The 18,716-nt window shown below is 30.8% G+C and overlaps 1 protein-coding gene and 1 long non-coding RNA gene across 2 annotated transcripts in view; one reads left to right on the plus strand and one right to left on the minus strand.

Annotated features, from left to right (window-relative positions):
- Window positions 1–18,716, minus strand: part of CDH10 (cadherin 10) — a 287,440-nt gene that overhangs the window by 138,967 nt on the left and 129,757 nt on the right. The window lies entirely within an intron of this gene.
- LOC116420548 overlaps window positions 1–18,716 on the plus strand; it is a 56,369-nt gene that overhangs the window by 15,390 nt on the left and 22,263 nt on the right. The window contains exon 2 of the long non-coding RNA XR_004230899.1: window positions 7,920–8,052. This is a non-coding gene — a long non-coding RNA (uncharacterized LOC116420548). The remainder of the gene's footprint in view (window positions 1–7,919; window positions 8,053–18,716) is intronic.

Raw genomic sequence — 18,716 nt, forward strand, 5'->3', positions numbered from 1 at the left:
GATCAAAAGCTATCAACAATTTTCAGATGAAGTAATCATAACTATCAAAAGTCATATAAAATTATCTAATTCATTCTTGAAGAGATGAAAATTAAAACAATTCTAAAATACTACCATATAACTCTTATGTTGGAAAACATCACAGAAAAGAAAAAATGATAAATTTTGGAAGGGATGAGAGGAATATGAAACATTAATGTGTTGTTAGTGGAGTTGGGGAATGGATACAACTATTCTGTAGAGCAATCAGAAACTGCCCAATGGGGTTTAAAATCATGCCTACTCTTTGACCCAGCAATACCACTTTTAAGACTATATCCCAAAGAGATTTTTTTTAAAAGGAAAAGGATTTATATATACCAAAATATTTATATAAATTTTTTTATGGAGGCAAAAATTGGAAATTGAGGAACTTCCCATCAAATGGGGAATGGCTGAATAAATTGTGATATGTGGTTATGATGGAATAATATTGCATTATAAGAAATGATGATCAGGATGTTGTAGGAAAAAAAACTAGAAAGACTTCCATAAGCACATGTAAAATAAAATGTACAGTGTATAAAATAAGAACAATATTAGAAGATGCTTAACTGTAAATAACATAACTATTCAATGAAGACAATGAAGTAGATATGATGAAAAATGCTATCCATACCCAGAGAGCTGCTGATGTCTGAATGAAGATTAAATTTTATTTTCTTTTTACTTTGTTTCTTTCTTTTTTTTTTTTGTTTTCTTTCTTTCACAACAAAACATGGAAATGTTTTGTATAGTTACATATGTATAATCTATATTGAGTTGCCTGCACTCTCAATGAGAGAGAGGTGGGAAAGGAGGAAGAGAATCTAAAATTCAAAGCTTAAAAATGAATGTTAAAATACATAATTTCACATGAAACTAGGGGAAAACAAAATGCTAAAAAAATAATTCTACTCCATCTTGAAGAACAAAAATAGCCTTTTTGGGCACTGTATTGCCAATCTTCTGGTGTATGAGTGATTTGGACATTTAAATTTAAAGTGTGTTGCTACAGTAAGTTTCAACCAGATGGTGAAACATCTTAAATATCAACCTAATGTGTTTGTAATTTGCCCTATAAGGCACTTAAGTTCTTTAAATAGAAGTGCAACTTGGTAAGAATTGTGCTTTTGGAAGAGCATTCCCATTACTGTTTAAAGGATGAATTGTAGAAGAGAGATATCAGAGGTAGGGTGACCAATTTGAAAATTTTAAAATAGTAGAGGTGATGAGATTAAGGCAATGAAGGAAGACACCTGAATTTGAAGTAATGATATGTAATATATATATACATGTATATGTGTATATATATATATATATATATATATATATATATATATATATATATATATATATAAATATAAAGATTTGAAAGACTAATGTACTGAAAGGGAAATGGAAAGGGAAAGATAGATTGGGGTAAATTATTACACATAATAAAGATAAGACAAAGCTTTTATAGTGAAGGCAAACAGGGGGAATATAGAGAGATAAAAAGAATGAGAGTCACATGTATGAAGGAAAAAATTATAGAAATATAAAACTTGGATATGGGGAGGCAGTGAAATAAAAGAAATAAAGATAACTGAATTTCAGACCCTGCTATATATGTACCCATAGTTCCATCAATTGGAATAGGAAGATTCGGGAAAAGTTCAAGTTTAACATAGAAGGCAATGAGAATAATTTTGACAATGTTGAGTAAGAATTTGGAGGTGACTTTAATTCATATTAATGAATAAATCCCTTCTATGTACAAGACCCTTATAAGGGGGTAGAAATACAAAGTGAGGCCAACCAAACCAGACAAAAACTATCCATACACTCAAGGAGCTTATATTCTTCTGGGGCTGTAGGAATTATACCTATAGAAAATACAGAGATTTCTTTAAGGAGAAAGAAAACACTAATTATCTGAATGGTCAGAGTTTAAATGAAACTCTTGAGATTATCGATTCCATTTAACATTTTATAAATAAGAAATGGAGTTTTAAGTGAGCTGCCCAAATTCACAAAAAATAAATCACAAGTTGGAGAAAATAGCTTCTAGTAAACTAAAATTTAGAGTTACACTTTGTGACATGAACATTTTATACTGGAATTCACTTTACTGGATTCAGCATGACCTTGTAAGATGATGTGTTACATAGGATAGGTATTTTGTATCATTTTTTAAAATTTCCCAAACCTTTAAAATATCTTTTTTTTTTTTCCCTAGTCACTTAAGTCTGATGAGAAGTGGTAGGCTTTAGATTCAGAATGTGTTATATATTGTGAGATGTGGTAGTGGATTGGTTTATTTTGACATGTTTTAATATTTTGATTTGTTATAAGTCCTTTAATAGAGAAATATTGTTTTAATGTATGTGTAACAGTGTGAAGGGGGTAGATTATTGAAAAGTTACAGAAATTGCAAAGAAAAAGATTAAGTAAAACATTTTTTAAAAAAAAATCATTGGTGATGGAATATGATTCCCTTTATGTCTTAGTAGATGGTTTTCATTCATTGATTTGGATTATCTATCTTTCCATGCATGTATCCATTTCACCAGGATGTTAATCTTCCAGAGATGAATAAATTTTAACATTATTAATATCCATTTAAAATGACTATTTTTCCTTTTTCCACAAATTGTATTTTTAAAATATAACCTTTCAGGAATATTATCTCTCCCAGTATCAAATCCAGCTTTAATACTACTTCTTACATTCTCTTAAGTGAACCACACTGAATCAGATATTGCAGAATTTCCAGTTTTGAGAAAGTTATTGCCAACCCAGACCCGGAAAGTTTTAGCTAGATAATTATAAAATGGCTTAAAAATTAATTAGTGATTCAGAAATATAACTGAGTACCTTTTTTTTTTAGCCCTTTAGCAAATTAAATACAGTCACAACAAATTCAACAAATAAAGCAAAACAACCCCAAACAAAAAAAGAAGGGCAAGAATAAGAACACAGAAAAAAAACAAAACAAAACCCAAGAAACAAACAAAAACCTTTCAGAGTGAAACTGAAGAATACATAATTAAATTATAATAAATTATGAATTATTATGAATAAACTATGAATAAATACTCAGAAGCACTTTTCTTATATTTGGTTATTCTTATATTTCTTAGTTTGAATTCATGTGTTTATATGGATCAGGTTCAATCTTTGGAGCATGTAAAAATCTAATCTAGTTTTAGAACTTTCCTGTTTGAAGTCATGTGTTTATGTGGATCAGGTTTAACCTTTAGAGCATATAAAAATCTAATCTAGTTTTAGAACTTTCCTCTACCCTGTTTTTCTCATAGGAATATTGGAATAAAGTTCTATCTCTACAAAAAAGGAAAACAGAGCCCTCAGTTCCCAGTGCAAACAATAAGGTTAATAACACATCAATGCATAGGCAGGTTCTTCTTAACATGAATTAAAAAAGAAAAGTAAAATAGAAAGAATTGAACTTGAGCATGCAAACTTTCAAAACTATTAAAGTTTGCTTTCTGATTAATCTCCACATTTCCTACAGACCAATATAATATTCATTATAATACCTTAAGTTCAAGGTTGTCTCCAAAAAAGGGGAAAAATTCAAGAGGATTTAAGGGCTTTATTTTGCTGTGGTTGTGGTTGTTGGTTTGTTTGTTTTTCTTTTATTATTGAATTCATACCATACAGAGATCTCAGTACTAGTGAAGATTAAAAATTTGTGTTAGCTGTTCTGTGTCATGACTCTGTGGTACCTGACTCCAGTTCCTACTTTTTCTGGTACCCTTCTTGGTGCAGAAACACTTCTTTTAAATGAGACTTGGCCCCAAAACTCAACATTCTATACAGATTTCTCTATTATGTCCAGAAGAACTCATCCTGGGATGTTTCTACTTAACTAGGAATTCTTTACGAACTGTCAGTCTCTTCTAACCAAACAGTATCTGGTGCCATTAGGTTACAAAATTATTCTCCAGGGGATATGTGGAAGTTTTCAAAGGCCATGCAAATGCAAAAGATTTATTTCAAAAGAAGTGAATCATCTCTTTTTGTGTAGGCCTTTTCTTGTCTACTTCTTTTAATTCTAGTTGTCTTCCATTCTTAAAGACCAAGACCTAAGATATTTACATGAGTTATTATTTATATGTTGTGGAATACACAACAAATCTCTTGGAATATCCACTATAAAGATGATTGAGAAGACAAAGTAGAAAGTGAGGGAAATAGTTTTTTTTAGATTTTATTTTTATTGGTTTTTAAGATTTTGGATTGTTATTTACTTTTTGAAACAACTCTCAAGAAGTAATACAATTACTAAGTAGATATATGAGGAAAAATAATCTCCAGGCCTGCATGCATTTTTTAAAGTTCTATTCTACAGAATACAACTTATAGCATAGAATATAACTTAAAGTAAAATTAATTTTAAATGAAAATTGCAAATAAGCTGCAATCATTCAAAGTATATCACAAGCAAGAAAACCTGAGTTTTCTTCATTTTAATAAGCATAAATATACCAAGTATTAATTATGAGTATTTATGAATCAGTTGGGTTAGAAACTAGATTTAATTATATGTGTACTTAACAAATAAGAAAAACTGAAAATGAGTTAATAAATGAGGTCTGAAGTTACAGTAGTTTCATTCATCCACTTGTTTGAATTAGTCTCTTGTCTTCATTTACATTATAATTGCTTGCTAGTAATTACTGTAGGTACATTTCACAGATATGAGTGAATTTTGCATGTTTTTCATTTCACTGTAGAAGCTCAGACTATTTTCATTATTATTATTTTCACATAATGATCATTATAATCAAATCACTATTTTTCACCTAAGCTAACTAATGGCTTTCTTCAAGAGAAATAAACCGGGGACTTGATTGGTACCTACTATTCACACCTCCCTAAGCATATCTTCATACTTCATTGATAATACAAATATAGAACATAGTATAAATGAACCTATGAATATTACATAAAAAGTTTACAATGTTATCTTTATGTTCAGTCAAATTTTATACATTTAGCTTATAATGGCAAGGATAAATAAGAAAAAGCACAAGCATAGTGGAAAAAATAATTTTGGCTTTGGCATTGAAGTACTTCTGTTTCAATTCTGGCTCTCATAAATTATCCATTTGATTTCAAGTAAGTTATTTAACTACTTTCTCATCAATAAAATAAAGATATTGGACTAGATGACCTTTGAGCTCTTTATTAGCTATAAATCTTTGCCATAATAGGCATTTTGATTTCACTGAAGGAATGTAATAGACATGACATTAAAATATTTTTAAAATGTTTGCACTTATTTTGTGGAATTCTATTCAGAACTAGAACCAGTAAGCAGAATTTACAGGGAGACATCCAGGCAATACAAATTAAAGAGTTGACCAATAACTTCAAACCATTTACTACATAATTAATTCCCAGAGAGATAAATGACAGATAAAAATCCCATTCTAATGAAATTTAAGCACTTAATAAACACCTACTATGCAGAAGATAGTGCTAAGACTCAGACTTCAAAGGGGATAAGAAAAATAACCCTTGCAACAAATAGCTACGTTCTTTGCCAAAATGTAACAAGAGAAAAGGGAGAACAAGAAAATACACACACAGTGACACAAATACACACACACAATATAGTAAAAAGAACAAAAGACCATTAGACTTGCAATTCAAGGGGACCTTAAATCCCTTTGATTAATTAAATCAAATCTCTCACTTTATATAGGAGAATACTGAGGAAATAGATGTAAGTGATTTTCTCAGTGTCATACATCTAGCAAGTGCTTGAGATGGAATTTTATCAATCTTCCTCACTCCAAGTCTGATGTTCTATTAACTAAATCAATTTGCCTTTTAAGAAAATGAAGATGGGTGAAATTATACTTGGAAAATCTGTGTTCAAATATTAATTTTTCCTCCTATTACCTGTACAACCTTGGTAAAGACACTCTTTGGGCCTTGATTTCCACTTATTATACAATGAGAGGTTTGGATTATAACATGTAAGTTCTCTTGTAGCTCCATTTCTATAGGCCTATGAGCCTATTGAGAGAGCATTTACATCTTGTAGGATTAGGGAAAAGGTTTCAGCAAATTACTTGAGTCTTGAGGGAAATATTGAATTCTTAAAGATGGAGTTGAAGAAAAGGTGAAAAGTAATAGAGATTAAATTGGATTGCCCAATTTGGAAAAGAACTGTATGTTTTCTGGAGAATACACATATGATAATGAATTCTGTGAAAAAAACTTGGTAATACAAGAATTTGTGATGCATTTTAGATGTTGAGCTTTTATTTTATTTTATTTATGTTGGGCAGAATTATGCTACAGTATTTTGGAAACTTTGTGGGAGAAGAGTGAAAATTGAAATCAATAACTCTAATTTGCAAACTATTACAGTAGTCTAGGTGAAACAGATATAAGTAAAATCTGAACTAGGTTGGTGGCACTATGAATAGAGATAAGGAAAAAAATCTAAATGATTATCAGGAGTTAAAATTTATAAGACTTAGAAACTGATTTGATATGGTGGGATAAGGAAGAGAAGTCTAGAATGAGGCATTGATTCACATGATGGATGAGAGTAGATTTAGGGAAGTTTGAAGGAAAGATTTAGGAGATAGGAAACAGGGAAGAAGGATATGGGGCAGTGCCCAGATTTTTTACATTGGGGATGTGATTAGAAATCCAAATTTAGATTTAGGGAGGGACAGAGAAAATATAAAACCAGGGAAGTCAGCAAGACTTTGTGATCTGTATGAGCATCAGAGCAGATCAGGTTTTTTACACTGGGGATGCAAGTCCCACTCACCTGGGCCTTATTAGTTTCCAATCACTAAAGTCTCAGATAGAAAAGGATAAATCAGGCTGCAGACTAAAGAAAGCAAGGAAGGAAGAAGAAATAAACAAATAAGCAGTTGATATGTCAGACACTGTGCTAAGTATCTGATTCTCATTTAGTCTCATATTCTCAATTAATTCTCACAATAACCCAAAAAGTAGATGTTATTATTATTCCCATCCTACAGTTGAAGAAGTTGAGGCAGAAAAAATTTAAGTGACTTGCTCAGGGTCACATTACCAGAAAATGTCTGAGGCTAGATTTGGTTTCAGTCTTCCTAATTTCAGGCCCAGTGTTCTAGACATTGATCTATCCATATACAAAGAATGAAAGAGAGAATTTAGAAAAAAGACACAGGTTTGGAATAAGAAATTACATTTTCATTTAGTGTAGAGACACTAGTATTCCATTTCTAGCTTGTTTTCTTGTAAAGATCAAAAACAAACAAACAAACCAAAAACAACAACAACAACAACAAAAAAAAAAAAAAAACAAAAAAAAACCTAGGCTTCTGAGATCAAATTCAAACTTTTCTGTTTGGTATTTAAAACCTTACCAAATCTGACTCAATCTTTTCCAAGGATATTGCATGTGACTTCCCTTAATCACTATATTCCAATCAAAGTACCTATTTGTTGTTCCTCACAAACAACATTTCACAGAACATTTCATGTCCTCTTACCATATTTTTGGCCTAAACATGGAATATACTGTTCTCAGTTGTATCTCTTAGAATGGATAGCTGAGCTTTAGAAAATCCTGCCACATGGGGTCATCCTTAATTTCACAGTTGTTAGTGCCTCATTTGCAACCCTCAAATTAATTTGTGTTTAGTTAATATGTATTCCATATTTTCTTAATTTGTATGTGTTATTTCCTTTGGTAGAAAAGCAATCACCTCGAGACCAGGAACTTTTATATACAGTCATGTATGACATTATATCCTCAGTGATTTAAACAAAATATTCACTAATTTTTGAGATTATAAAAAAAACAAACAAACATAGATGAACATTAAGATCATAGATTTAGAATTAGAATGGGTTTTACAATTTATTTTATTTTACAGATAAGAAAACAGAGACCCAGAAAAAATTGCATGTAGAAGAGAAGACAATTAATGAGAGAAACTTGGGATTAGAAGGCATATATATGACTCCAGACTGTAATATACTGTTGAACTGGAAACATAAAGAATTAAGGTAACAAAGTAAATTCAGATCAAGAGTAAAAGAATGGGTTAAAAAGGAAGAATTCAGGGTATGTAACACAGTTCTTAAAGCTTCCAGGACAATAATGAAAGCCTAAATGTCAGGCTTTACTTTCAGGAATTATAATTGGAACTCAACTCCAATCTTAAGGAAGTATAGGGAAGACAAATGGAAGTTTTAACAAGTTTTTGAGAATTTTTTTTTCCAATTCAAGGGCATTTTGCATGGTATTCCTGACTTCTATGGCATTTCTGAGACAGCTAAATGCTGAAATTGTCATTAGAAAAATCCCAGATAGAATCCAAACTCTGACACCTTCTTAATGGTTGACCTTAAGTAAATCACTTTACCACTATCTGCCTTAGTTTCTTCAGCTGAATGTAGATAAAAAAGACAGCACTTCCTTCCCTGAGTTCTGAGGATCACCTGAGATAATATTTGTAAAACATTCAGCACAGAGTTTGGCACATAGTAGGTGCTTAATTCCTATATATTGCCTTCCTTTTTTAATGGCAAAGACTTCAACTCTTTTCATTCTTTCTCCTCTTTGAAAATTCTTCCAGGTTTACTAATAAGCCTCTCTTAAATCACTTAAAATCTAACCTTATTCTACTCCAGTTAATCTATAAAATTTACTCATATATTCCTCTTAATCTCAAAATTGTTTCCAACTTTTATCTCTGTTCATTTCTAATGTATGCTGCTTTTCAAAATGCAAGGCTTCTTATTCTTCCTTGGAAATTAAGCCTTTGGATTCAATTAAGTCACAGTCTGAATAAGAATATTATTAAAAGCAGAACTACAGTCATAGAATTAGTGGAAAAGAAAAAAAAAATAAGGATTGAACTGACTGTCAAAGACATTATTGAGGTGAATTCCTCCAATAGGGTGGATAATTGGAATAATAATAGGAATAAATGATAGCAGTTATTTAAACAATGCTGCAAATTCTGTTTAAAAAACAAAACAAAACAACAACAACAAAAACCTCTTCTTGCATCAACTTGGTTGTTAAATACTGAGCTTCAAAAAATGTAAAGAAATTTTCTACTGGGTATGTTCTTAAGTGTCAGAATGAGGATATTAAACTAGGATTCTCTTGATTTCAAATTTATTAATGTTTTTCTTAGCATGGTATAGAGAAAACAATTCACTGAAGTTGGAATCATTAATCTGAGTTTGAATCCTCCATTTGACATACAAGTTGTGAGATAATTTATAGATCATAATGTTTTGGGCTTGCATATCTATAAGAATATGAATAATGAGATACCCTAATTTATACTATTGTAGTGAAGAAAGTGTTTTGCCAACAATAAGCTACTATATAATGATGTAATTATCATCTGCATATCTTTTGATAAGTCATATAATCTATTTGAACCTAAAATTTAGGGACAGTTTTTAAGAATCTGTGATGATATATGATTGTGATGGAATGTCACTGTGCCTATGAGAAATGATGGACTTGATGATCTTAGAAAAACATGGATAGATATGCATGAAATAATAAAGAATAAAATGAGGAAAACCAAGAGAATATTTATACAGCAACAAAAATATCATTTAAAAACAACTTTCAGTGACTAAGACATTTTGAGTATAATAAATACCCAAATTAACTGCAAAGGACATATAAATTAAGATGCTGCCTTAGTATCTAGAGAAAGAACTGATATATAAAAGTGATATATAAAACTCATTTTATAGAATGAGTTTACATATGCATACATATATAATGATAATACATACACACATACATACACACTCCTTTGTGTCTAATGGGAGTCATCTCTTTGATGGGGGGAGATAAAAAAAAAAGTTAAATGATAAGTTAATTATATCTTTAAAAGAATTAGCAAGTTGTACATAACAGATTTTCAGTTTCATATACAACTATCTCTTTTTTTAACTTCTACTATGGTATGGAAATGCTCACTTTAAGTTTAGAATAAAAAATGTCCCAAGTTTGGTTATTTCACCATCACACACACACACACACACACACACACACACAAATGTGTATAGTATAAAGATGAAAGAGAGAGAATACTTACACATGGAGATTATGAAATGCTTCCTAGAATAAGTGGCCACTAAGCTAAGCTTTAAAGGATGGCAAGACTTCAAAAAAGATAAAAAGGAAGGAATGCAATTTCAATTTAGGTCCTATGGGAAAATGCATAGAAAAGGGAGATGCAGAGTAGAAAGTAGGAAATTGTTAAATAATAGCATATTCTTTAAGGTCTTTTCCAGTTATAAATACTATGCTCTTATTGCCTGAAATGTTGTAAGATTCTTTAAACATTATTTTTAAAAATTAGGAAAAGAAAATATAGAGTCTACATCTTTAAGAAGCTGAGAGGTAAATATGGGATGCAAATTGAAAATGCTGAGGTTTAATGTATTTAAAGAATTATAGAGATGATTGAAAAGAGTAATGTTAATATTTTTAGCAGCTGGTATGAATTCCATTTTTTGAAAGTAATGCTTACCATTAATTACTCATTTGCTACAAAACTTCAAGATCTTTGAAGTACTTTTCTTGACAATCTCTGTGAGGGAAGCTGAACAATCATTATCACTCTATCCCTTTTTACAGATTAAGAAATTGAGATTTGTTAAGTGACTTGCTTCTAATCATATTATTAAGTGAATGGTATGGTCATGATCATACAGCTAATAATTATCAGAATACGTTTTTGTATCCATAGGTTCTGGTGCCAAATCAATAGCACTTTCTACTTCTCTACATCTATATATCTCTGTTATATAGCTGACTCAGATTCAAGAGTGTAAGTTAGCAAGTGGGAGACTAATGCTGACACCTGTCTCCATATTTCATGGCAACTAGCCTAGATCCTTTCTCTACTGTTCTAAAGGTCAATCTGTTTAATTTATTCCATTGTCTGGATGGAATGAAAGTCAACAGAACATAAAAGCAACTAAGGAAACACAAAGCAGGGATATTCAAGAAAGCTACAATCCCAGGTGTAATGAAGAGCTCTCCATATATTAGGCATATTAAATATATACTTTAAAAAGTAATCCATGTCAAGTAGAGACAACAGATAAATAGAAATCACAAGTATTTTTTTTCTTGCTTTTGAAATCTTAGAAGACAAATTTTACATACTATGTAAAACTCCAAAAAATTATTGCCATAGAAAATCAGTCAAACAAAAGTTGAGTTCTGCAAGCAAATTAAACCTGCACACGTTATTTATTTTACTTTGAATTTTGGAAAATTCACTTTCCTAAAATAAAATTCATTTTCCTTGGTAAAATTATAGAATAAACCATAGGTGTAATCTTGACATAGGCCACAAATCTTCCAGATGATCTTTATAGTCAAAGCAAAATGTACAGTTTGTGAATTGGTCATAACAATTTATATAGGCTTTAAGTTACAAAGCTTTTTAAGAAAGTCATGCTTCATCACATCTTACATACACTATCATAATTTCTTACTAACTAAACAGCTTTCATTCTCTCTCTCTCTCTCTCTCTCTCCACATATATGTGAGTGTATATATATATATATATATATATATATATATACATGTCTATATATAATATACACACATATATAAATATATATGTATACATGTATCTATATTTATATTCATATATTCCATAAAGAACACTTCTTTGAAACCAGTATGAATGAACAATGAATTTGAAGTCAGAATATTTGACTAAAATCCCTAACCTGACTTACTGTCTGATTATGGACAAATCAAGTAACTATTATGAGCCCCAATTTACTAACTTTTACACTAGATATTTCAACACTAGTCAGATCTATCTCATGGATTTATGATATTTTTTTTTCCTTTTAAAAAATTGAGGACAGCCTTTGTACTGTATAATCATTATATTAAAACCAAAAAAGACCTGAATTGTCTTCTATTTTGACTTCCTTATTTTATAGATGAGGAAAATGAGTTCTAGAGTAGTTAAATGACAGTAAGAGCATTGTAATTTAATCAAACAATCAGAACCAACAGTGGAAAAGACTTGAATAACTTGAATCAATCAAAGTCATTGTGTAAGAGACTAGGTCTAAGAATTTGTGAACTATTTCAAAACCAGGGGAGAGTGTCCAAGTATTTGGATTTAAGAGAATGAAACAAGTATTATGTTTCATGAATATGAGGAGTCATGTGAGGATTTAGCCATGGCAATGATAAGATAACATTTTTATTTAAGAGAGAATCATTGACTCTACGGACATGTCAGAACAAAAGACCTGAGCTGATAGAAATCCCAAGGAAATGTTAGCTTTTTCTCCAATTTCCTCTCTGGATAACTATCCCTAGACATTATATGTGAATTTTACCTCAACCACAAACAGAACTTAAGTTAAACAAAGATAGATTTAAATGTAAAGTTACAAGAAAGACTAACTTCTATCTAAATTTTGAAAAGTTTACTAATGGGGTACTCAGAATGATTGCAACTGAACTCAAAATGTTTTATCTAAATTAAACTCCTTAAAAGGTAAAGGGGAAGGATCCAAGGAGACCTTTTAAAACATTTTCTTCTTTTTCCTCTTCTCCTGTTCCTTCTCCTTCTCTTCCTTTGTTTTCCTCTTTCTCCTCTTCTTCCTCTCCCTTTTCTACTTCTTCATTCTCTTTATCACCTTTTCCCATACATATTTCTCTAACCTCACTATCAAAATTCTCATCTAAAATTTAGAACTCAGTCTTCCAATTATACTAGGGAAGATAACTTGTTTTAGGCTATCTAAAATCCAGCCTTTAATAGGACCATCATGTCATCCTAGGTAGAAATGATATTTGAATTATTTATATCATTCTTTGAATTTAATCCTCCTGCCCTTATTTTTATTTTATGTTGATTTTTGTAGACCTCTATTTTGTCTTTAACACATTCTAATTTATTTTAATTTTAATTTCTACCTTTATGCAAGTTCCTTGAACCAAAGATCATGATGATTTTCACTTCTGTATCTCTATTACCAGACATTGGGACATGGTCCAAGAAGATGCTTAATAAATGCTTATGGAATTTGATAGCAGCTAGAATTAATTATGAGATAATACAAGCATAGTTAATTTATACCATTTTTAGCATTGCACTTCTTCATGAATTAATCAGATTTCTCCCCCCTTAGGTAGAAAGTGGAGGGGAGATATAATGTATTTTTAATTCTGAGTTATTTTTTGGGAGGATAACACAATTTTTTAAAGAATAAACTTGAAAATTAAGACTTTGGATAAATATTTCTAACAAAAAAGTAGAATTTATTTTATGGGAAAATCTTTAATATCTTTCAAACTTTTAATTCAGCATTTGCAATTTAATATGCCATAATTCATGTACATTATAGCCTTATCTAAATTTTCTCAGAACAGTAGGGAATTTGTGAAACTTTGAAAATGTTACAGTGGCATTTATACTACCATTCTGCTAGTAAAGAATCATTCATTTAATTTGGCTACTGCTGGTATTAAATCCAAATGACAGACTTGAAAAAAAAATCTTCAAAAGCAGAAAAGGAAAAGCTCTTAGTTACTTTACTTAAGGAAAGATATGGCCTAAAGGGAATTTTCACTTGTATGATTTTTCTGTTCCAATCATAGCTCTCAGGAATACATTAAAGTATATTACAAATAATGATTTTGCTAAGACTATTCTTGAACACTTCTTCATGGGTATTATAAAGGCCTTGCTGTCCTCTGCATTTTAGACCAGGTCTAGACAAGTTTGACCAAACTTGACTGGGAAATTGAATCAATTACATGAACTTTCCAGAGATTTTTTTTAATTAGGCAAATGTTGGCCAATGGGGTAGAATAATAAACTGAATGAGTTCAATTTTTAATTGCATTCTAATTTATTTGATGGTAGAGGTGTCTAGACAAGAAATCAAGAAACCTACTTTTTTTTTTTTTAATAAACTAGATATGTTGCTTCAAGTAAATGGTTTAAGTTAACTAGCATTCAGTTTACTCATTTATATATATAACTCTATATGATAGAGTTGGACTAAAGGATGTCTAGGGTCCATTCTATCTCTAAAATTCAATTATGTAATATCTGACTCAAGTAATTTTCTATTATGGTGAAATGCTTGAGCACTTAGAAGACATTTTAACTCTGGCTGCAAAAGTACTCTTTAATCCATAGCAGAAAAATTATAAACTTCTTTGCTTTCTCAGAATAACCATATATCTACTTAACTATTAAATTCATCTCCTAAGTCAAGATATTCTCAGAGACAAAACTAGCCTCAGGTATATTGTACCTACTCTGTAGCTTACAAGTATAATGTTCAGGTTAGCTTTCTGGAGGTCCTTTGGACAGAGCTTAGTTTCAGTGGGATAAACACAACAAGAATGGTCAGGAATAAATTCTAGAATCTTTATACTGGCCCAGTCTTGATCTTAAGGGAGGATTGCAGGAGGCAGGAGAGCCACCAGGAGGATGGTCAAAAATGAAATATCTTATTTCCAGTCCTTCTCAGCCCTTAAAAACGCTATTACAATTACATCATTATAGCATATTGAATATGTGTGAATTAGAGAACTGTTACATCACCATGCTAAGTACTGAGTATATATGTGAACTAGAGAACCATTATCTCATCAATTCTACTGAGTTAACACCTTATTTCAAGTATACTTCTCCAGAGTTCTCGTCTTCTCCATACAAGTATTGTAGTCTGAAATATTTTCAAGTCTAAAGTCATTATTGTAGGTTAGTCTTAAATATGAGACCGTCCTGGTTCAGGAGGACTTCTGGAGTTCCCACTTAAGTATATGGAATTCTATCTTTTTAGCTATTATGAGCTTACCAACTGTTCTTGGAAATGTTCTTAGGCTGGAAGATATTTCAAAAGGGGTGTCAAAATGTTTTGTTTTTGTTTGTTTTTATTGGTATATTCTACTCAAGTTTTTTCTGCTTTTTCCCCCCCAAGACAAAAAATGCGAAGAATTATTTAAAAGCTAAGTGATTATGCTACAAAGGCAGTTATCTGAGGTTTGGGAAGCAAGAAAGGAACTAAAGAAGATATATAGGCCATTATATTTTGTGAGCTACCAGAAATAAGAAGTACATTTCAATTTTTATAAATGCTTAGTTCAATAAAAACAAAATAGTTAGCTTGGTGGGTTGAGCAACTGCCATTTCTTGCTTACTTGCCTTCAATCTTAAAGCAGTTTTATAGTTTATTATTCCTGTGATGGAGAATTTTACAATGTGTAACAATGACACATTTAGAGTCTCACTCTTAATTTTCTGAAATCTCACTCATTGAAATTGCTGCAGCTTGAGAACCCTGCATTACAAGCATGTGATTTGAAAAATACATGAGAATTAAAGGAGAGAAAACAAAACTGCATTAATCAAAGGGATTTTGAAAATTAAAAATTCCAAGAATATAAACAAAAAGAGTGTATGGAATATATATATCCTTGAAAATCTAAATCTGATATTACTTACTGTATTATTGACTAAAATATGTCAAATAATCAAAATGGAACATTTTATTAAAAATACAATGTATTAATTATAAATTAAAAGGAAAGTAACTTAAATAATAAATAAATTTTGTAATGCCTCAGTTTCCCTGTGTCAGTTTCTCTGAATAGTAATACCTCACTTTTCCTGAATTATTATGTCCTGAGAGGAATTGTTGTGTCCACCCTTCTTCCTTGCCCCCCTTGGGTCTGAGAGAACTGGGGCCTTGAAGCTCTGACTACTCTCACATTCCAGAATCATAAAACTCTAAATGGCTTATCTCAAACGCTTGGGTATCTACTGTCTCATACTTCTGTCTCTTGCTCGACCACTTTCTTGACCCCTCCAACCTATCAGAATTAAAAAGTTATGGTCCTTCCTGGAATTTCCACTCACACAGTGTTCTGCCCCCGCCCCCCCCCTCCTTGCCTTTGTTTCCCTGATAGCTGGAGCCCTATAAAAGTCTTTGGAATTAATTGTTGGATGCTAGATGCTTTGAGACAAGAGTCCCATTCAGCCAGCTAGCTGCAGCTAGTCTAAATTCTCCACTATTAGAATATTAAGAACCTAATTTCTATCTTGCCTCAGTTTCTCCAGCATTACAATTCGAGTTATAAAACTTCTAGAGAAAATGCACTAGAAATGAACATTTAGAATATTCATTCTCCAAATTGACATTAGAAATAGCAATATTTTTTGTAAGACAAAGGCAAATGCATGTCCATTGCCACATTTATATATTTTAAAAGACTTGTTATCAGATTTTCTTGGTGATATTAAAATATAGTCATTGGAATTTATTATCCATATCAATAACAATTTTATATGAAAATTCAAGCAATATCTTTGGTCCAACTTTTTTTTACAACTCTCTGTTTCCATCTCTTTCTCTTTCCCTGCTTGTGGGATGTGTGTGTGTATGTGTGTGTGTGTGTGTGTGTGTGTGTGTGTGTGTGTATGTGTATGTGTGTGTGTCTATCTGTCTCTATGTCTCTCTTTCTCATTTTGTGCTCACTAGAGAGAACAGTGAAAGCAGTTTTACTGAGAGATATCTGGATTTTCAAATTATTGCTTTATAAGCTGTTTTTGGTTTATTTTCCTTTTTCTAGAATAGATTTTATTTAAATGCCAGAAATACATTCAATTTTAGGTTTCATTCAGAACCTCTTATTCCTAGAGAGGTTTTTCTTTGAGATACTTTTGCATAGGGATTTAACACTGGATAAGGTATTTTCTTGAAATTTCCTTCAATTTACCAGCAATAAGCCTTACAGAATCTCTTAGAACCTTGACAGTACTATAGATTGTTTACTCTGCTATTGAAAAGAATTTGACTTCCAAGCTATGAGGAAATCTTATTATGGTATTTCCACATATTCCTCTCTCAATAACTAATGAATAAGTAATGAAAAATATTTAAAGCTAGCATGTCTTTGTACGAAAAATGGAAAGGAAAAAAAGTGTGTGTGTGTGTGTGTGTGTGTGTGTCCATATGCACGTACCTTGCTTCTCTTTAACTTTTTTTTTTTTTTAACATTTACTTTTTCAGGCTAAATATTCATTTTTCCCCTTTTTTTTCAAATGCACTTTATATTATTGTGTTGGATATATAAGTTGTGTTGTATATATAAGTATTGATCTTATTGTTGAGTGAACTGAGGTAAAGAGGTAATGATATTTTGGTGGCCAATTGTTTGGAATCTTTTGCTACCAAACACTAGTGCCTGATGCTATTGAATAAGGTTTGATGAAGACAAATTTATCTAGTAGCCTCACCCCCACCCCAAATTGAACATACTTCTTTCAAGGCTTATTGAATCTGTGATCACATTGATAAAGGTACTCTTTCAATTGGTTCAAAACTCAACCCAGCCAGCTTATTTTATCTTGTATGTATTTTCCATGTTTTCCTATAAGTCTTCTAAAGACTTTTTTTTGTTTCTGTCTTCCTCCCTCCCTCTTTCCTTTTCTTCCTATCTATCTATCAATTTATCTATCCTATCTATCTGGCTGCCTTTATCACTGTTCTTTTTGGTGAGTTTTTAAGATTATTACTGAGATGTTTGTGAGGGATTTGTGATCAGTTAGATCTTAATTTGCTGCTATACTACTCACAGTTCACAAATTATCTTTTAAAAATACTAATAACATTTCTAAAAGTGAGAATTGTGTAAAAGAATAGATATTAAAATAGTTTCTATTTCCTAAGAATATGTAAACAAAGTAAACCAGTCACCAAAAGTTAGGACAGAAAAATACATATATGCACACATATATACATATACATATACATACACATATACAAATATATGCATACATTACTGAAAGTCAATAATGCTTTTGAATTTGAAGTCATCAAACATTAAATCTTTTTATTTTTTTAATATATGGAATAAAACAAGCATTTCTATACTACAGTAAACTAAGAAAAAAAGAAATAGAATGATTACACATGAAACTGAAAATCTACCATTCATATGTTGCTATTCTTTTCAAATATACAGGAAAACTATAATATACATTTTTCCTTCCTCCCTTCCACTTAGGGATGGTTACCATTAGACACTTACACAAATTCTTCTTTGTTTATGTGTATGTATGTATGTATATATATATATATATATATATATATATATATATGTAAAATTATTCTATGTATGCTTCTTTTTATGTTCTTTCTCTGAATTCAGGTAGTATCTTCATATGTCCTTTTAGTTAGAGTATTTTTAATCAACAAAATAAGTTATTTGCTCAAAGTAGTTTTTAAAACAATATCACTATTACTGGATACAATGATCTCTTGGTTCTGTTCATTTCACTCTTCATTATGCCATGTAAATCTTTCCACATATTACTGCACAGTAATATTCCATCACGATCATATACCACAATTTGTTCAGTATTCCCCAATTCCTGAAATTTCCATTTCTTTGTAACCACAAATATAAATAATTTTCCTTTTCCCCAATCATCATTGTAAATATACCAAGTAGTTTTATTGCTGGGTCAAACTGTATAGCTACTTTAATGACTCTGAGCATGATACTTAATTGCTCCCCCAAACAGTTGGTTAATTTTGCAATTCTACAATGAATTAATATCCCATATCCTTTTTAACATTTGTTACTTTCCCTTTCTATCATTTTAGCCAATCTGGTAAGTATAAA

Source organism: Sarcophilus harrisii, chromosome 1, assembly GCF_902635505.1.
Source record: "Sarcophilus harrisii chromosome 1, mSarHar1.11, whole genome shotgun sequence".
Lineage (NCBI taxonomy): Eukaryota > Metazoa > Chordata > Mammalia > Dasyuromorphia > Dasyuridae > Sarcophilus > Sarcophilus harrisii.